Source organism: Thunnus albacares, chromosome 19 (assembly GCF_914725855.1).
Source record: "Thunnus albacares chromosome 19, fThuAlb1.1, whole genome shotgun sequence".
Lineage (NCBI taxonomy): Eukaryota > Metazoa > Chordata > Actinopteri > Scombriformes > Scombridae > Thunnus > Thunnus albacares.
The window spans coordinates 8,540,608-8,562,625 of NC_058124.1; the positions used below are offsets into that span (position 1 = coordinate 8,540,608).

General features: G+C 40.6%; 1 protein-coding gene across 1 annotated transcript in view; it reads right to left on the minus strand.

Annotated features, from left to right (window-relative positions):
* The window catches only part of dlgap3 (discs, large (Drosophila) homolog-associated protein 3), a 118,005-nt gene that overhangs the window by 53,277 nt on the left and 42,710 nt on the right, over positions 1-22,018 (minus strand). The window contains exon 2 of the mRNA XM_044336393.1: positions 2,168-2,238. The gene's annotated coding sequence lies outside the window, so the exon portion shown is untranslated. The remainder of the gene's footprint in view (positions 1-2,167; positions 2,239-22,018) is intronic.

Genomic DNA, 22,018 nt, shown 5'->3' on the forward strand with positions numbered 1-22,018 from the left:
ACCAATAGAGAATAAATGTGCCTCCTGATAACTCTAAAGTTGTCTAATTTACACGATACAGTATGTTGTGTTTGCCTGGTGGCTAGCTAACAGTAGCCCTACACTCAGGAGTCAGCTGGTTTTGTTCAGAGTTGGAGTGTGTGTGAACCCTGCATTTTCACTGTGAGGCTGCTGGAGTGTTGTGTGTAGTCACCAGGGCTAACTGTGAGATACCTCCAAACAGTAGGCGGGCTAATTGATAAACCACAAAATCTTGTTTTACATTTCCACATATGTTAAATGCAGAAGATGTGACATGGATTTGGCAACGTTGGAGATGTTAAAAGGCACATTTGCCAGAGCTTCAGTATGTTGAATAATGAAAGTAATGTAACTAATCTGCTAATAATTAGTAAATACACATACATGTACTCACCAGTAATATGTAATGAGTAATTGATTACATTTTTCAAATAACTTGCCTAACATTGGTCCCAACAACCAGCACAGAGAGCAATGAGATTTAGTGGGTAATCAAGATTTTAATGATCACAGGGATACTCATCTCTGATTGGCTGGCAAGTGTCAGTTAAAGGTCCTGTACAATTACACAGGTATTTTCAATTGTAGCTGATTAAACTCAAGCCCTCAAGAACAATACTGGGCTGCGAGGCAATTTTGGCATAATGGTCAAACTCTATATTGCAGCATCACATGATGCACTCTGGCCCAAAAAGATTTTTTCCAATAAACAATCAATACGGCTGTAAAACGATGAATACATTTTTCTGAGCGCAACCAAGTCTTCACCCTAAAATTGCTAATTTACATTAAGGGGACTTGCTTTTTGTCCCCATAAGGGAGGCGAGTCCCCACAACATGACTGTGTAAACAGATTTATGTCTCCACAATGTGAGGAATACCTGGACCACACACACATGCGTGTTCACACACACATGCGTGCGCGCCCACACACACACACACACACACATACACACACACACACAGTACATTTGTCAGAAGTGAATTACACTGCCCTGCACTTACCCTGGCAGCAGTGACAGGCATGACATATCGCTGTGGCAACAGCGAAAATCAATGTTGGGGTTGAATACAGAGGGTTTCTGGGTCCTATGACAACTTTTTGATATATTTGTGATTTCACTTGTATAGATGATCATAACCAGTCCATCCCATCGGAGAAAATGCACACACACAAAAGGCACTTAATCTCTAAGTGGCCATCTCTCTAATTAAGAAGCCTCAGAGCTCTGTGGTAAAACTCTGGTCAAAAAAAGAGAGATGCAGGACTATATCAGCTGAGGTGGTGATATATAAAAAGGTGAAGAGGGAGGATAAATAAATAAAATGGCATGAATGGGGAGGTAGATGGATGGAAGACAGTTAAGTGGTTTTAGCCAATTACACAGGCAGAGCAGATAGATCCAGAGTGCCAGACACATCTTCCAGACACCAGATGGACTGTAGGGCGCTGACGTCACAGCGGTAACAAAAGACTCAGGAGGAAGGAGGGAGGGAAGAGGGAGGAGAGAGGGAGGAAAAGGAGGAGACTGAGGCTAAGAATAGGAGTACAACCTCGGGCCAGCACAATCGGTCGGCCCTGCCTGCTATTTTTTACTTTACTACTGTGCCAGCTAGCGCCCGTCTGACATCTTTCTCTCGCTCCTCTTTTTCTAACCCACTATCTCCATCAGCCATTTAATCCATTGTAAAGCCAACATATTGCTAACTTTTACATGTCGACATCAACGTCCCTACGAAACAATCAGGGCATTCTATGACCTCTGAAAAGCTGCACTCCCATCCCACGTATGGTAGCTACAACTCACACGGCTATACGCAGTGTTCAGCTTCAAAAGCCAAACATCTACAGAGAGTAACTCAGTCAAATCTGCTTCACACGTGAGATCAAACACAAGGCCGAGGCCGTGGAAAGAGAACAGAGTGAGTGGCATGCGTCTGATCCCCAGTTTCTTAGAGCTGCTTCACTGACGTGGGTTAATCCTTGAGAGGTTCTACTGGGAACTCTTACGTACTCCTCCAGGGGATGAATTTCAAGGACGCACAAGAAAGAAGTGGGATTTATATGTGAGGGTACGGGTGATGAGTAGCTGCAGGAATTACACTTGTGCGTATGTGTGTGTTCACATTCATACTCCCTACTTACCACAGTCTCATCAGGAAATGGGGCTCCATGTCTTCAGGTAGAAACGGACGGCTAGATAACTCTCAGTCTCTCTGCAGGAAGGAAGAGACAAGAGAAAAACAAACATCAGGAAAGCTCAAACTGCGAAAGCGCACGTGATCTGACTTGTGTAAACCCTATCATACCTGGCATGAAGAGTTTAGCTCTGTCTCTCTTTCCTGCTCTACAGTATGTCCCTCCTGCTGTCGTGGGAAAATCACCCCTCCCCATAAGCTCCGACCTGTAAATGGGTCCCTGGCGATGCCTGAAGATGCAATGTGGTGGAAAATGTGCGGCTGTGCCTGTTTGGTCCCGAAACAAGAAGCTCCCCTGACTGCCTGGCTGACGCTATAGCTCCCCTGCTCGGAGCGCAAGGCCCCGGAGCCACAAATGGAGGGACGACGGGAGAAAATGAAGAGAGAAGAGCAAGGGGACACAGGAGAGAGTGAAATTAGCGATGGAAGGAAAGGATTGGGAGTGAGGGATTGAAAGAAATAGAGAGTTATAGAACGAGAGAGAGAGAGAGAGACAGAGAGAGAGAGAGGAGGGGATGACTAAGAGGCTAACAGCTTAATTGAGTGTGTGCTGCGTCCAATTACCTCCTAAAGGTAGGAGAATGTGTGAAATCACTTAGACTTCACAAAAATAAAAAAAAACACATAAACACTGTGGCTCACACAAAATAACACTGTGAATGTGTCATCTGATGTGAGAGCATGTTACATACCTGTGTTGATAAGATAAAAACAAGAACATAGCCTTGTGCATTCGCCCCTTACTGTGTGTGTATCAGTTGAATGCCAAATGCTACTAAGCTAGCTGCAGTTGCACTGGAGGATGCCACAGGGTTCCACACACTTTATTACCCTTCCATTAGCATTAGCATTAGTCCAGTGATTACTATTAGCTGTTAGCATTAGCACCCTTGGCTTTTTTTCCTTCTGTTATTCTCTGCCTCATTATGGGTGACGGACACCCTCAGCATGTTAGTCTGGGGCTCCATGGCAACAGTGACCAGTATACAGACTACATTTATTTGAAACCATGTGAGGAATCATCTACAAGAATACGGAATGCATTCTTACAATTCCCAAAAGCAATAACAACAAGAGCCTCATTTTAGCAGTGATCACCTAGTAATTATATTTTGCTGAGCAGAATAGAGTCGTGTCATACGCAATCGCATTTTGAGAGTGGGACCAAAGGGCATAGTCCATGATCACAAAAGGGTTTTAATATGCATTGTGTGACATGAGGCGTTGTATCCTTGCCAATCCTACACGGAGGATCTGCCACTGTCGTTCGTCAAGCGGTGCATGGCAGATGCTCTCATGAGCTCCCATTGATTTGCCGGAAAGTGTGTACGTACGTGCATACTCATATGAGTGTGTCTGTGAGCGCGGGAGTGATGTGTCGCTAGCTAGCTGCAGAGATAATTAGAACACAACTCTTTTGCTGTCCCTGCAGGCCACTGATCCAGCTGCTTTCATCTAATATAGGTCAGCTGTGACAAAGCCCTCAGCATGGACACTGATCAGCTCTGCTAGCTCCCTAATACACAAAATATGCAATCTCTCTTGCATGTATATGGTACACACGTATGGTGCACACATATGGGCATGTGTGTACGTGCACAAACATATGCAGTTACATACTCTACACACACTACAGCCTCTACATCAATGATGGCAGCCACAACGAGTGGGTGAATTCAGAAAAACCCATACACTCATGCCTTCATCTGTCCATCAGTTTGCTGCTGCCAAAAAATGCACACAGCCCAATACATGAATGCACTGGATAGTACAAATGAGTAACTTCAAGTCATCGCTCTCACAGAAAAATAAAATATTGCCAGACATAGTCAATGCAAATTCTTCCACTTGCTCTAAAATCAATGCTAGACTGGAAATTGCGTAAGTGTGTATCTAATACTCAGTGACACATGAATTGCATTAGTTTAAAGTAATTTGTGCGGATATAAAAATGACTTGGACATATTGGACACAAAAAATAAAATGGGACAAATCAAAGGATGCAATGAATAAATCCAGTACAGACAGCACGATAGTCAATGCCTTTAAGTAAATAAAGCCATTAAATTTGCAAAATGGGGATGTTATTGAGTTATTGAGACTAGAATCATCATATTTTTCCAAAAGAATCAGCTATCTAGTATGTACAAATGTAATAAAAACAGAAGTAAAATAAAGGAGGAGTGGTAATTGATTATTACAACTGACGCAAGAAAAGCAGAGGGCCAAAGTCTCACCATGCCATGTTTTTGCATACAGGGTATCTCTGCTCTTGCAAGTACTTGCTTGTAAAATTGGAGGTCTTTTCAAGATATAACAAGATATAATTATTTTGTTTGACTGTGACAGTTCATTTTTGAAAAGGAAACAGTAGCTTGACAAAAAATATAAAACAATAAATAAAATAAAAATAAATGAATAAAATCTTAACTCATGGTCCTCTTTCTACCTTTTTTCGGAACACATCAAGCTGTCTTCCTCAGTGGATGGAGTTTGCTGCTGAGCTAATTATTTTGTTTGATTATTTGCTGTAGATTTGTAAAGTTGCTTTGTTAAACCTGCAGTGTGGAACTTTTACATATAAATAAATGTCTATTACATTCAAATCCTTGCCAAACAAGTTCACACAATGCTGATTAAGCCTATCACTGCCAGATAGATCTCTCTGTATTTCACAGTATAGAGAGTTTTTAAATCGCATGTCGGGCAGGACGTTCCCGTGCTGGCTGTTTGAATGCACAACCAGAGACTTCCATCGGCCAAGTGGCTAACTTCCAGTTAGCTCTCTGCTAACTTGAATGGGGATAAAATAATTAAATCATGCGCCTCTTCTAGACTTCCCAAATATTATCGGACTGAATGGATCAAATTCTGATAGTGAAACTAGTTATTTCGCAGAGGTTGTGTGAGGCTCAAAACACTTTGTCCACCGTTTTAGAGTTACAACAGTAGCAACAGAGTAGGCTGGAGCCCATGACGTAAGCATGTGCCAACAGTGTTTTTGTAATTACTCTCACTGCCAGAAGGGGGAGACAAAAGTCCCGCACTCCAGCTTTAATCTTAAATGCATACATTGTGTTGTCATGTCATAAGGCTTTATGGTTACACTGTCATACCGACTGGCTATTTAGACACAAACCTTTTTGAAAATACAGGAGAATTGCAATAGTCTCATAATTTGCCAAGCCTTTTATTCACCAGTAAAGCTTTTCTGTGAGTTTTGCAGTGTATCCTTTCTCTTTTTCTTCATAGCTGGAAGAGCAAATTTATTTGAACAGTCTGTTCTTTGGCAACAACTGTGTGACTCAAAGTTCTCCTCTGCATAACCTCTAAAAATGCAGGGAGGGCTACAGTTTATTTAAGAGTAAATCCTCAATATCCTTATAGACACTTTCTCAAATGCATATACTATAAACACACACACACACTTGCACTTTTTTGCAAACTAAGACTCATTTCTGTACTTCTGCAATGTTGTCACCAGGGCCACCTCACTGAGGGTCCAGAGCCAAAACTTTGCCTTATGCAATGCCTGGTGGGATAAAGTGAAGAGTAGCTGTGATGAAGAGGAGCCAGAGGAGAAGCAAAGCAATTATTTTCTCCTCTTTTCACCATGCACTACAGTCTGTTGCCTCACTCTATTTCAAAGTGCCACAGCTGATATAGAGAGTACCACCAAAGTGACTGCTTTGCATCCTCAGGTGTTCTAGCCAACCTACTCTATTGATGACCAACTCCACAGAAAAGCATCATTATCTACTGCCCACCCTACTACAGCTGGCTCCCTAATGGGGTAATAATTGGTGTAAATTGCAAAGTGAACAAGTAGTGGCATAGCCTTTGGGATGGCTTGATTGAGAGGCCTATGCTATGTCGCATTGCGGGAGATCCAGGCATTCTCTTGACTCTAATCACCTCTTTTCTTCCTCATTCAGCCTCTCTTTATTTTTTCTCCCAACACATGCCCAGAGAGTGCAAAGCTAGCAAGTGGGGTCATGCAGGGCTTTAAACAACTGCGGCTATTTATGCAAATACAATCAATATTTGATAGTCCCCTTCTCTACTGACTCTCTCACTTTCTCTCTCCATCTCCCTCTCAAACAAGAAACTGCAGTAGGGGCATTAATTAGGGCCAGACATGCACTAAGGATTCCCCACAGGGCTGAGCAGCAAGGCCAGTTCATACCAGGCCAGAAGAGGACAGGTTTGGCCTGACCACTGCAACGAGGAACCAATTAGAGACCATGGAGACAGCACTTGACACACAGCTATCTACAGCAACCCTGCTTGACTTTAGTAGCTCCTTTGAACAAGCTTCTATAGATGATGCACCAGTGTTATATATCTTTTCATTTGTTTAAGCTTGCCATTAATTTGATGAATTGTTGAGTGAACTGTCTGTTCACCAATCTCCGCCCCCATACTTACCGTTGCTATGCCCGTCAAGCTTTCTGTTCGTGCACGGCACATATACAGTCTACAGTTTTAATGGTGGCAGATTTACTACTTGAAATTTGAAGGGATTTTTTAATCATTGGGCCCTTCTATTCAGACGAAGGTAGATAAAAGCATGCTTTTCATTTTTAACTGTCAATTTTTCTAGCTGAGATGACAATTATTGGAAGCAGATTTGAGAACTAAACTTTTTAAAAATTTAAATGAGAATCTTGTAAAAGGGAGTCTTAAATATGCACTCGATGGCTATATATACATACATATCGTGCAAAAACACAGAAGCTAATGCTGCATATCCCAGCTGGTTAAGCCTGTTGGCAGAAATGCAAATGATTGCAGCCCAAATTAGAACAGATAAACACATTGTTTAATCTATTTCAGTTATTTCTGCTATTTTTCACCGCAGAGTTGGTCTGGACTGTTAAAAGCCAGTTACTAGCTACAAGCTGTGCTAAAGTGAAAGAAACCAGAGGTCTCCCAACTACAGTTCAGAGCCGTGGAACTGGCACTATATTGAGTATCACTTACTACAGCCCAAGTACTCCGCTTTGGCATGTGGTGAGGTCTAAATCTTGACAGACTTGCTGTGGCTAGTTAGGGTTGCTAAGCTATGATTGGACATTTACCTGATTATTCAACTTTCAGAGGAACCAGCTGAGATAATGTAATTAAAGGCAAATAAGTGTCATTCTCACTGCACCTGTTCTTTTTTGATCAAATTTCTCTTATAAAATATATTTTCAATGCATTCTAGGCCCAGACTTATGTAAGTCATCCAAATATCAACCACACAAACTCCTCATAACTTTCAAGAGCTGAAATGAGAAAATTATTGGTTCAGCTATTCCTGTTGTGCACTTTGGCATACCAATAGTTGAGCAAGTATAAGCATTAAAAAGGCAGTTCCTGCAGTGACAGCTGTACTTGACACTGTGATGAAGTGGACATATACCACAAGAAATCTATATTTTTTTCAACAGAAAGCCTTTGTCAAGAACATTGTATTACTGTTTTCTTAACTAAGGGGCAACTGCTTAAACCGAAAGAGTCTGAGGGCTTAGTTCCGTTTTCTAAGCACTGTCCTACATTTAGGACATAGCACATAGATTCTTAATAACTTCTTAGGGATTTCCTCAGGATTAGGTTCAGACAACTCAAGCAACTTCCTTAACACCACCCATTTCCAATTAGATCCTATTAACAGAACACTGACTTCAGCTCTGCAAACACACCCTATAGGGGATTTCCATCAGCTTAACAGGGGGAAAAGGGTTTAATAAAAATTTTTTACCATATAGCTGGTACTGTATGTGCTGTTCTGATTTTCTTCATTCCACTGTACCATGAAATTGTGTGATAAACCCCTGAACCCGCTAACGGATATCATATATGGTTAAGCATCATGTAGATCACACATATATAAGGATCAGGTTAATAACATCTCAAGGAGATCATGTATACTATAAAGGCCTGATGTACCCTGCCTGTTGGAAGCAGCTTGATTAAGCTGGGGGTGAGATGACAGAGCTTTAGAGACCGTATGGGTCAGGCTTTCTCACGGAGGGAGGAAAAAAAAAACGATAGGAAGAGAATGGAGCAAAAAAAGGAGGAAGGCTTGCTTGTCCCTGGTGACCTACGAAAGCAGATGCAGATGTAGCAGATGGATGAAAATAGGCAATAAATGAAATATGCTTGAGAGGAGAGGTTAATAGAATAAAGAAGGAATGAAAATTGACTCAGCAAAATTTTGGACCAAAGTCAATTTATTTAAATGGAATCACCATGGTTTTTAGATTTATTAGTGGAGGCAAAATAAAACTGTGCAACACTGTCAAATGGAATTAAAGTTTGTTGAACCTGACATGTTCTGACCTTTGAGGGGCATTTCAGAACTTTTTTGATGCTTTGAAACTTTTTTTTTTTGCATGAAACCAAAGTTGCACTGAATGTATGACATCAACAGCTGTGGACAACTTCACTTTGTTGGCCTTCACAAGACCTTTAAATATTTTTCTCCACATAAGTAGCTGGACAAAGACAAGGGAGATACACACACACACACACACACACACACAGACAGCTGGATGCAAAACAAGCAGCCCAATCTCTTGTCTTAATGGGTATTAGACTGTTCTGACAGTATACAAATCAAATGAATGTACCAGCTTGAGGCGGGCCTGCAGACACACTGCACATTAGAGTGAGGTGGTAGTGATATGGTGCTCTTAAGCTGGCACAGAACTGCATGCATAAATCAGGGGGAGCGCTGCCGAACTGAACAAAAGAGGTAAATGGAGAGAAGGGTGTGGATTGGTTGAAAGAAGGGTAAAAAGTGCAAGATGGACACAAGGGAAAAGGTAGAGCAGAAAGAAGAAGGGACAAAAGTCTATTTTTTTTCCGCTTCGCTGGGTTTCATATCTGTGCATATACTGTAAATGTGTATGCATGTGCTTGTAGGAATGCGTGTGTATGTGTGTGCACAGACGCAGCTGTGCTTTCCTTCACGGTCATGTATCTTCATGGGTGCACTCACACACATATCCTCTGTGGTCGGGGCAAAACACTTAGAGCCCAGCTCCCTCTCCAGTACTCACCTGACAGCTCACCATTTTTCATAGCATTTCTACTGCTCTCTCTCTCTCTTTCTCTCTCTCTTTCTCTCCCCTCGACTCTTAAGGATCCCTTGGTTCTCATTAAGCGATTCCTTAGCAGCAGCTGGATACAGTGAGTGTTTCTTCCTTCCTTACTCTCTCTCAATCAATCTTTCACCTATCCTACTCACTCCTCTTACCCTCTCTCTACCTTTCACTTGTACAACTTAAACTCATCTTTGCTTTTTTTTTTTTTTTTAAATGTCCATCAAATGTCACCATCCTTTCCTTATTTCCTTCAAAATTTTCCGCTATATAGGATATGGGAATAGGATGATGAGGAGCAACAGAGCAACACATGTCAAAAACATGACAAAAACATTCTAAAAATGAATTTGAGTTCAACATGATCCATATCGCCTCCTGTTATTCACTAATCACAAGCGGGCAATTTGAAGAATGATAGATATAGCTGTAGCAATAATGCCCCAGAACATCCAAACAATCAGTATCTTCCTCATTATTCTCAGTCAGACCTTGGAAAGATTTTGCGCATGTGTGGGTGTTGAAATATATTTGAAATATATGCGCACGCATGTGTGATTCTCTTAATGTAATTTTATGTCCGGGTCCTTTCACCCGAAACCCAATTCCAAGCTTGCTAATGCATTATGGATCATTAGACAAATATACTGACGGAGCACTGATTACAGAAATGAATGATGCATGCTGTTTTTCTCCATTGTGTGTGTGTAAATGCGTGCAACTGCAATTGTGTGTGTTCAGATGCACATTGAGAGGTCATTTAAGAGAGACAGTCTCAAGGCAATGAATAGGATATCCATTAGTGGCAGACTATTGGTAATACGACACGGGGGTTAGAGCTAGGGTTTACAGCGTCATCCTAAACCTCGTCATCAGCTTCCATTCAAGGTCACCTACAGTGTAACATAGAGAGACGCCAGATTTTCTATCCTCAAAGCCAGATGGATCAAAAAGTAGAAAGAACAAAATCTGAGAATTTGTGTTCTCATTTTGAGCGATGCACACTCATATTATCATATTTAAAATCATGCACACTTCATCTGTCACAGGTGCTTCAACAGAAATCTCAACTGTTTTTAGCCTCAACGCAGCCACTGACACTTCTACCTTTTTACTTTTCAACTCACAACTCAAATACTCAAAACTAAAACTGTCACTACACTAACCAGAACTAAATGTGTCATTTTAAGTGTCAGTGACAGTTCAACTACTTTCAGTATTACTTTTCAGTGTTTGTGCGTTCACATAGACACTCACAATTCTGCTGCCTACAGGGCTCGAACTTGAGATTACAATCTGAAATGCTCACAGTGATTGCACTTCAACTTTGTTTGACTCTTACACTTCAAAACACGCTTCAAACCTTTTCATTGATTCAACTTCAACTGACACTTTAACTGCTTTCAGAGATCCAACTTAATCTGCAACAGAAAAAATTGCTTTTTAAGACATTTTAACCAGTTTACGATATTTGCACCTGCCATTTTCAGTGTAAGCAAGGACACATACAACTTCTCTGGAAAATGTACCTTTGTCTAGATCCTCTTGTTGCATGAGATCAAGTGGGACGTTTATGTTGGCCTCAATTGCACCAAGATAAAAGGACATCTACATGAGCACAAAACCATATTGGATCTTTCGACAGTCATTTGGAGTTTTTTTTTTTTACTCTTTTCAAAGAACAAGCTGATTGATTCAAAGCCCTTGCAACCTTTTCAAGTACACTTTAGATATCATTTTCACCAAACAGCATCAGCTATTTCAGATTTCCTCTCAATAGATCCAAATGCAGCTGAATAGGAGTTTCCTCTGCTTAGCGCTACCTTTGAATATACAGTGTCTTTAAAACAACATCCAATCAGTCTCCATACAGTCTGACCAGTTTTCCTCCATCAGTGCAGCCAATCAGAAGTGCAGATTTCCACAGAGAATCAGAGCAAAGTGTAGGGGTCATGTCGAGGTCATGGATGATGTCACGGTGGAGCGAGTCTATTCAAGTGAAGTCATCAAAGCCTCATTATTTCTTTCACTCAGGTCCGCTCGGGCAAATTAGCTTCACCGCTCAAGTGCGTGTGCATGAATGTGTGTGTGCGTGTATGTGCGTGTTTCAAAGTCTAATTTGTGCCGGTACCCGGTGTGAGTGCAACTGAGTTAGCTTTCGTGTGCGAGTGTATGTGTGTGTATTTGTGTGCACAGGTGCTAATTGAGTTTTGAATTCCGCCGTTCAAAGAAACACACAGCACTTGTGGTCAGATGCTGTTCACAGAAAAAGGACACATCATCAAAAAGTGCACCATCAAACAACCCTATTACAATGACAAGTATCGAGGAGGAGGCAGAGAGACAGAAGGAGGGAGAAAAGCTTGAAAATAGAAGAAGAAAATATTACCTGCTATTTACATTTGATAAACTTTTTCACTTAAGCAAGAGACATAAACACGGAGGGAGAAAGTGATGATAAACAAACAAGAGAGGAGTTTATTTATCTTCAAATCGTCATCAACCTGTCGTTGCGCGCAACAGCGGATCCAGTGGGCGTAACATTCATCATGGACTGGCTGCCTCCGTGGCAATTTGCATATTTCTGTTTGCATAATGTGCATAGGTTTGTGTCTAATTACAGCATAACGAGCATCAAAATTGATTGCTTGCATATCTCCTCTGTTTGGGGAGTTGGTCTTGATCTAAACAGTCATTTGGAGTGTGAGTATGCGCGCATATGTGTGTTTATTTGCATGTTTTGTAACAGCAAGGGATCCAGTGACCATTAAGCGAGGAAAAGTTAGTGATTCAGACACACACACACACACACGGAAGAATCACACATCGAGTGTCATATTGGGTTAATGCATTGCTTTTGCAGATTGAGGATTCGTCTTATCAAAGGAGGATGTAAAACTCTCCATCACATGGAGCTTTGCTAAAGGCCAGCACTGTCACATCTGATTTGTGAGTTTCCAGATAACTGCTGCACATATTTGCCACATACATACACACCCACATAACCTGTATGGACATTCATTCCAGCAAGAACGGAGGCATGGAAACCCAAACAAAAGACATCCAGTGCATCTCTTTCATCCATCAGATGTATAGAGGAAGGCAGGCCTGATGTTCTTTGGTTTTCCTTCAACAATCAATATGTTTGTTCATGTATGTGTGAAAGCTAAATGCAGCAAACTGCCTGAATGTCTTCATATAAATGTTTCTCGATGTAAAACACAACTATGTCAAAGCCCATCTGGAGACTGCATCTGAATATAAACATTTTTTGACACCGTGTATATTCATCTTATACCAATTAACAAGAAAAAAAAAGCTGCAAAAGACTAGAACTGCACTGTAAATGTCAAAAAGACCTACATGCACACCCGGCAGAGAGAAAAAACAAAGGGACAACTAATTAGCAGTTGGGAGCAAAGCGGCGCTAAGAGTTTTGACAATGAAGAATGTTGTAATTCCAGATCTTCCTTTCTCCCTCTTACTCTTGGTCCTCTTCCAATCCGTCCCTCTCATTAATTGGCTGTCACGGTCGTGAGCATCTTGATGTATGCCTGGTATGTGTGTATGTGCATGTGGTGATTGTCAACATCAGACCGCTGTGGGCTGTGGTTGCCCCCGGCAATGAGTGGCCACATCATTAGAGGGAGGTGATTATATTATTCTGTGTGACGATTCAGACTACATTGGTGACCTACACACACGCAAACATACACATGCACAACTCTCTTTTTTCCCCATCTGTTTCCATCTATTTGTCAGTTTTCAGGCATTTTATTAATTTCCCGACTCTCCGGTTTACTAAGTTCCTGTAACTTTGGTGACCCTAACATTATAGCCATGCTTGAACACACACAAGTCAGCCAAGGTTGGGAAGTCAGGCAAAATGGCAATAAGTGGACGAATGTGGAAAATGCCACCCATGTGATAATGAAGGAAAGAAATGCCAGTGTGTGTTAGCTAAGTACCCCTATATGTGTTAAGGCCACCTATGTCTGCTGTAGAATTGTGTGTGCTCTCAACAATTAGAGGACACAAAGAGAGAAAAAGTCATGGCCATCACACACAGGCACAGGGAAAGGAATTGAAATAGAAAAGCAAAGTAAGAAAAAAAGAGATAACTAATTTTCTCTCCTACTGTGATTCATCTATGGGCTGTGGAATTGTGCAATGCCATCTTTACTGCTTGGCTTGTAGCCCTTAAGCAATACAGGGATTAGCGTAGAATTTGTTCTGTGAAGCTCCAGCTGTACTATGTGGCTGTGATCTGAAGGAATCTATCTCAATACATTAAGACCTGGGGGAGAGCTCTGTTGGAAGAGGGGTAAAAACAAAGAGATGAAGGTGTTCGGTAAAAACAGTTGCTACAGGATTCGGCCTATTAAGTAACGGTGTAAGATCTCTTTCAGTCATTGCAGAATGTCAAAAGTTCAGTGGATAAAAAAAGGCTGCTGTTACCCACGTGTTACCTGGCAACTTGAGGGGGCAACACGATTCACTTTAACCATCACATTATGTCTGAGAAGGAAGATTTTATGTTGATTAATTTGCTGTATAATAATTTGCAGCCATTATGCAGGGGCTGACTGAGGGCATAGTTTCTGTCCGACACTGCCGGTTGCTATTCTGGCACCTAGCTTGTTACTTAGTAACATGGAAGTTTTGCTTTTTGCTTCTTCTGAATGTGTTTATAAGGTAACTTTCTATTCAAAGCCCGTGTTTGTTGTTTTCTGTTCTTCATGACATTGTGAATGCTTAAAGGGGACATATAATGCACATTTCCAGGGTCTATTCTGGGACGCTACTGGAATATCTTTGCATGATTTACAGTTCAAAAAACTCCTTATTTATCTTATACTGGCCCTTTATGCAGCCCCTCAGTTTTAGCTCCTGTCTCTTTAGTGCCCCCCTCCCGATGAGCCCACACTGTTCTGATTGGTTAACTTGCGGAAGCTTTCGGATTTCACTTCTTTTTCTAATTCTTTACTTGAAATAGAAACTTCTCAAATACATCCGTACATGTTGGAGCCTCCATCCGATCTGAAATATGCAAGTGGACAATGCAAACAACACATGGAAAAACCTTAACAACAACCTTAGCAACAAAGGCTAAGGAACGGACGGCTGTTTGTGGGCATATGCGAACACTCTTATGACATCAGGAGCAGGAAGCAGAGGTAACTTTGCAAATGAAGTGTTCAGAGCAAGCTGAAGCTCTGGCTTTTTTTTTTTTTTTGTACATATGTTCACCTGAAGTTTTGGCCCTTTGACCATGTTCATAAGAGTATAAAACTCATAAAATCACAAAGCATGATTTGTCCCCGTCTAAGGCTTGAAAGATAACATGGATGAAAGCAAGCATCCCTTTTGGTTTGTTTGGTTATGATCTTGGTTTTTATCTTTGCTTTTATGCAGCTCATATCAGACACAGTATATGGAAAAAAAATGGATTTGGGCTCTATTTGGTAGCTTAGCCAGTCAGTGTGACTGGTAATCAAACCATGTTTTCAAGGACTAATTTGACAATTAGGAAAATTTGCTTTCTTGCTGAGAGTTAGATGTAAAGATTGACACCACTCTCATGTCTGTGTATGCAGTATGTAGCTAAAAGCAGGAGACGATTAGTTTAGCATACACACAGCATCTGTGAAAAGTTAAAAAATACGCCTACTAATACCTCTAAAGCCCACTAATTAACACATATCCCGTTTGTTTAATCTGTACACACAAATAGAAATGTAAAAACAGCATGTTGTGGTTTAATGGGGAGTTGCGCTCTTTTTGCTTAGCTTTTTGCAACATGAGAGTGGTATCAATCTTCTCATCTAACTCTTGACAAGAAATTGAATACGTTTATTTCCCAAATTATCAAATGATTCCTTTAAAAACTGTACACCTGTCATGGTCCTGTCACAGTCCTGCCTGGACTCATTGTATTTTCTGGGTTTTGGTTGTCTGTTTGCTCTTGGTTTCCCTCCTATGTTCCTGTACTCCTCCCCCAGTCTGCTTTTCCCTCCACACCTGCCCTGCATCAGTCTCGTCCGCCCTGCCCTGTGCCCAGTGTTTCCCCCAGCCAATCAGCTCCTTGCACGCTCTCCTGTCTAGTCACCTGCTCCCTATTCCCTCGTTAGTTCAGTTTGTATTTAAGTCTTAATGTTCAGTTCAGTCTGTGTTGGGTCATGTGTTCTGTCTGCCCGCACTCCTGAGTGCTGTTCCTGTGTTGGGGAAAAAAAAAAAAAAAAAAAAAAAAAAAAAAAAAAAAAAAAAAAAAAAAAAAAAAAGTCCCCTACATTTTTGTCCACCTGCGCCACTCTATGCAACAACACATTTATTTATTTTGTCAGACAAGAATGAAATTGGAGTGTGGGATATTTTCTTGGGAAAATTCTTTGCTCGTGTCACTGTAGGCCTTCATGTATTCTAGTAAGATCAACTTCTAGAAAGAGGTGAGGATAGAAGTGATGCTTTGAGGAACCAAATCAAAATATGTAGATGAGAAGTGTCTTCAACACAGTTTTTTAAGGGTTAATACAGGTGACTGTTCAGGTGAAATTAAACCGTTCGGAGAGAAAAAGCTTCCTTTTTTTTTTCCGGCTTTTGGTGATTAAATCAGATTATTCATAAGGAGATGACAGGAAAAATCTATGTCATAACTAGGAGGTGAAGCCAACCAGTAGCTGCTTGTGTCTGCTCAGTTTGCCTTTTGGATCATGAGCAGGTCACGGAAATACGAGCCAGACTGATGTGCAGCGGAACTAGCAGGGTGCTGAAAATTCGAACAACTGTTTTGGCACTCACAGTTTCTTCCTGTGATGCTGTTTCTCATTATCTTCCCGTGTTAATCCTGAGATCTGCTCATTAAACAGAGCAAGAACATCCACACACTGTCAGCAACTCCACAGGAACAAAGTGCCAACAGACAAGGGAGTGTTCACACACAAAGAGACACACACTATATCTCACTCCCTCTCCATGTGTCACATCATGGAGCCATTTCTACTTCTATCACACGCTGAAATGTCTTAGATTTCCAATATGATGACATGTGGCATTTCACTAATCAATTTTTCATACTTGACAGTCTCTGTGAATATACAGAAGGCCCTGATTTTCACAGCTATTCATGGAAAAAACCAGTGCATGTGGCTGAATGTGTGTCTGTGCTCATGAAAGTCTGTTTTTGTGTGGGTTGGAATCTGTTTTATAATTTGAATTACATCTCCCCAAAAAACATAAACAAATACAATATGTATATTTGGCCAAAGAAAGCTGTCAGGCCTGATATCTGTCCGTGCACGCTGTGTGCCGTGTGTACATGTTGTTTCTAATTTGAAATTCATGCATTTCTCATTCACTGTTTAAGCTTCTATGGAAAAGTTTGCTACAAAATGACAAGTGCATTCCTTAACCATACAGTGTAAAGCCCTTTCACACGAGATGCAGCCAGCCTTGCATTACATTACAGTGGTTTTGCTTTGCTGCCCATCCTCACACTCCTTCCCTGTCCACTCAGAGCACTCAGTGACGTCCATATTGCATGAGAATTTTGCTGGGAACTAGCCACATAAACACGTCCTTACACACAACATGCATATATAGAATTGCATATGTGAAACGCACATATACAAACATCCCACAATATGAAGTATGAGTTCAGGACTTGGATCCTGCAGCCCAGATCACATCTCTTCTTGCAGTTTTACTAATTAATCGATCTGGAGCTGCACACCACAAGCTCCACAAACCATAATCTACTATGCACTGTGCTAACAGTTGGAGTGTATCTCAAATAGAGTATAGTTACATTTCCCCTGCTGTCCTTTTACATGATAACAAAGTCAGCAGCTCAGATATTTTTGATCCGATGAAGAGCGCATGAGAGGACCGTTGCAGAGTGAGAGAGTCAGGGAGAGAAACTGCCTACACTGAGCATGCTTCTGATGTTCATCAGCTTGTAAAAAACATAGAGGTTAAATGAAGGAGGAGAGAATTATTGCCAGTTGAAGAAAAAAGAGCGAGTGTAACATGCTACACACTGTAGCGTATTATGCAATTTCTCAGAGAATATACTGAAATGTGAAATTCACACTTTGGGTTAACCTTCTCTACTCTCTCTGCTTTTTTTTCTGCTGTATTGCTCTTCTCTCCAGCCCTGAGGTTGTGGGCAGTGTGCCAGCAGAGAGAGTGTTTGTGGGTCCCGGTAGAGAATATGTAAACTCGACCCCTAACCCACACTTGGGAGCTCAAGACCATCAAAAATGCATATATCAGCCAGAGTCAGCCAGAGCAGCGATATGGTTTTTCATACAGTGAACCCTGCACCAGACTTATTCCTTCTCTCATACATTTGAATGCATTTAAAAGATAGAAGTAGTCTGCATATTTGACATATCATATGCATCACTCCTCCAATTAATGCCCTCTCTTAAATCTACAATCACAAAAGCTGATGGCAGGGTAAGAAGTTAAGTTTCTCGTTCTTGTTGCAGACTCACCATATTGTGACCCCTCCTCTGCTCTTGCCTTCCTTTTTTATCTTGCATTTTTTCCCTAGCATCAGCTATTTTCCTTTATTTCACAAGTGCAAGCTTCAAACTGAGACAAGGTTGCTCCTGATGAGATGGCTTCAGACAACTCAAAGAGCAGGAACGCGATGAAACGAGAAATCTACCCTGAATTTGGTGAGCATGCAGTACGGTTCCAGTCTGTTCACCTGGAAAACTATGAGACAATGGGATGTAGTCAAACAGGAGAGTAAATCCTAAAATGCCATCCAAAGTCCTCACTCAGTGCGGCTTCACACTGTTTCAAAAGGGATTGTTATCATTCAGCCAGGATGCATTTGCTGGCAGCTACAGATGCTGTCAAACACTATGAACTGTAATCCAATGAGCCAGATCTCATGTTGAGGTGGCCTGGCTGCCACTTGAAGGTATTTCTATATAAGCCTGGACACAATACTGTCATAATGGGCTCAATCAAGTTTTCTATTAAAGATAAATCCATTCCAAAAAAAAAAAAAAATGGATCTGATGGGCCTGTTGTATTGTTTAGTGTTTTTTTTTTTTTTTTTTAAACCACCACTATCTCTCCAAATAGTTTCCAGCTGCAGTGAAAAGACTCTGGTTGCAGCCTCAATATAATAGAATACCATGTTGTGGCCAAAAGAGATTCAGTGTTTTTGAGTACAGAGACAGTCAACTCTTTTTTTTTTTTTTTTTTGTCTTGAAAAGAATAAGCTCTCACATCACTCCATAAAATTGAAATTGCAATAGGCATTTTATGAGCCATTGAATGCACCACAAACATACATCACAACACTTGAAAAGTGTTATGTAGGTTCTGTGTAAGAGTACATAGCAAGTTTGTACTTTTTTTTGCTTTAAATTGCCATATACCATCTCACAACCCTTGAATTAAGCCTCATAATGGATAAGTAGCCTACTGCAATATTCAGTATGGATTTCAAGTGATAAATATGTAAATCAAAGCTTGTCTGTCTTTATTATACACCCTCTTATTCTGATGAGTTTTACTGCAAGCTCTTACACCTAAAACTATGCAATAGCAGTTACACAGCAAACCTAAACAGTTAACTGATGTGAAGCAGGAGATATGCATATTAATGAACACCCACTAACCCTTCCCTGAATTGTTAAACCATAGCTTAGCAACAGTAATTAGCACCAAGCAATACTCTGCATCCAAGAGTTTGTCTTTGTTCAGCCTTTCCAAAACCAAAAACACAATAGCACATAGTTAGGAATGAATGAATTGTGTTTATCAGCTCTGATGTGAGCTGCAAACATTAGCAAGTCAGCTTAACTAGCTCACTAGTTACAATAGTAACTGCACATTACTTCCAGCAAGACCAAATAGCACATCATTAGCTAACTACATTAGTTTATGAGGTAACAGGTTATGATAAACCCCTCTCACAACTAGCATGTTCACTATGCAGTATTTTCCCACTGTGTTGAAGCTGGTCCTGGATGCTATTTGAGTTTAGGATAACCTTTCTTGATTTGGGGAAGGTTACACTCCAGCAACCAACGTTACCCGAGATAGTGTTATGTTTGCTCAACATATTGGTTAGCCTGTGTCTTGCTATGCAACCAGAAAAGGTTACGTTAGGATAAACTAAGAGTGTGATCTTTCATTTTCATTTTTTTTTATCATAAGAACTGCTGTTTCTTTACTTCCATGATGTCTGAATGGGTCATCGACCGGTGGGGACAGTTGGCTTGGGACATGCAGCTTTAGCCTCTTTTTTTTTTTTAGCACGTTATCATGTATGTAGCCATGAAGGGCATATTTGAAACTCTTTTTTAACATATTTTCATTTTAAAACTAGTCAGCTTGAAACATTAAAAAGTCATTTGGAGGAAGTGTTTTAACCAACTCATGGAGCTACTGTTAGCTTAATGTTTGCAGTTGTCATTTCATCGGCAAAATCAACAGTTGCTGGCGGCTTCTACCTCTGTCTGTGCAACGGGGGTCTATCTTCTCTGACTATCTTCACAGTTTATAATGCCCCTGTTAAGTCCATTTAATATCACTGACAGTGGTGACAGCCTACAGTCTCTGCGTTGTGTTTTGATGATAGTGGTGGACTAACAGCTGACAGTTAGAAGCTGACTCCAACGAAGAGACACAGACAGCTCTGATGTCAGTTCAATGATGAGTCGTTTATTGCTTTACAAGCACTTTGGGATCTAGGGGATACAAACCTGGTCTCAGTAAAACTATTCAATATAAAATAAAATCATAATCAAAGTAAACTTAAAATATTAATGAATGATTTCTGTAGCCAAGCTCAATAACCTTTTTAAGTGACAAATTATAGGGCCAATGGTCTAAGACACTATTGATACAGATGTATTAGTACACATTGATAATCACTCTGGATGTCATTGTAGTTATAGTTAGTAATAAAGTCTCTCTCAGATTAATATTTACAGGTTTTTATTTAAAAGTCGCACACTCACCTGGGAGATACAAGCCTAGTCTGACTTGTTCCCCTGGTGATGGACTTTATAGCTGCATTGTTACCTTGGATACTGTGTCAAGTATTAAATAAGAAATGTAAAATATCAGCATAAAAATATGAAAATAACCAATGTGTGCACCTTACAACTATCAAAGAAAGGTAAAATTACTGACAAAATGATATTCTATATTACAAGATTTTACTATTAGACATAGTGACCATTTAAAACTCAAATTATGTATTTAATGTAACTTACAAGAGGCTTATGTTACATCTGGAATCGAAAACCAGCTGTTTAAGAGACTACTAAGAGTTAGGAGTGGTAAATCTGCCCCTTAGCGAACACTCAGTTGGTTACGTTACTTTCAAATGTTTTACAAAACTTGAACGATAAATGACTGACCCTTCCGCTCTAGCCAATTGGTCAGATTTTTGAAGCAAATCAAAACTAAGCAGTCAGGATATAGTCTGAAACACACTAGTCATATCAGTCATGTACAGAGACAAAGTGGAATAGCAGAAAAAGGTAATATGTACAAATAATTAAATATATCCCTACAAGATGAATAACTGACATTTTCAGGCCGTGTGTGGCCGCCTGGAGACGTGGCGTAATAACACTGAGGATCACATCTCCAAAGTCCCATTGAAATGATGAGTTGAACTAACACACTCCTGTGTTTGAATTTAAGAGTCTGATACAGCCATGCATGGATGGTCACAATAACACTCTCTCTCTCTCACACACACACACACACACACTTAAGTCCAATGACATACTCATAGTCTCTAATTAGCACCCATACTTTGTTGTAAAGGGCAAAGCTGTCTGCTGGCTTTTGGGCATGACACTCCTCTGATAACCTTCCAGTCATCCACAGAAGGAGGGGTGAGGGGATGAGAGAGTGGGGAGAAAGAGAGACAGAGATTGCATCACACAAACAGTAACAGCAGACAAAGCACTTAAAATGGCACTGTGTTATGCTGTACTGTATATGACTATCCATGGCTGCTTTTGTGTGTGTGTGTGTGTGTGTGTGTGTTTTGCTAGGCTGGTAATGGGGTGGCGGTTCACACTTTTATTTCATATTGTATGTCTTGTCTTTGAAGGGATTCAAACATGTCAGACAATGCGGAGCAAAATAATGGATAAAAAGTGTGAAAAATGGATAAAACTGAGATTTCCTCTTTACTCCTCATATACAACATCCTATTTTTCATGTTTGTTTTCTTTCTCCATCTCATTCTCTTCCTCCTTAGGCAAATTATGCAGGAACCAAAACCTCTGATTCCTCTCACCTGAGCTGAACTCTGAGAAATAGGCATAGAATGGAGAAATGGATTGCAATTGTGTTTAGAGTGACTGTCGTGGTGTAAAGAGAGAATGGCAGGGCATGTAATAGAGACAGAGTGAAGCAGTTACGGGGCGCATGTGCACAAGAAGGCACAGACAGCCGAGTCAGAGAGAATTGACTGTGTGACAGTGTGACGCTGAGGGATTTTCAATGAGAAAAGAATAAAATAAATAGAATAAAGAGTAAATTGATTTTGGATCAACTTCTGTGCAGATACTCCGGTGCGACTATGGACTCATGCAGTCTGATATTACCATATTTGGAATGAAGATCATTTCTACTCAAGTAATGTGAGTAGTACAGGTCATGAGGTACTCAGTTTTATACAGTAGACTCTCCTCCACACACACAAATCTTGTCCA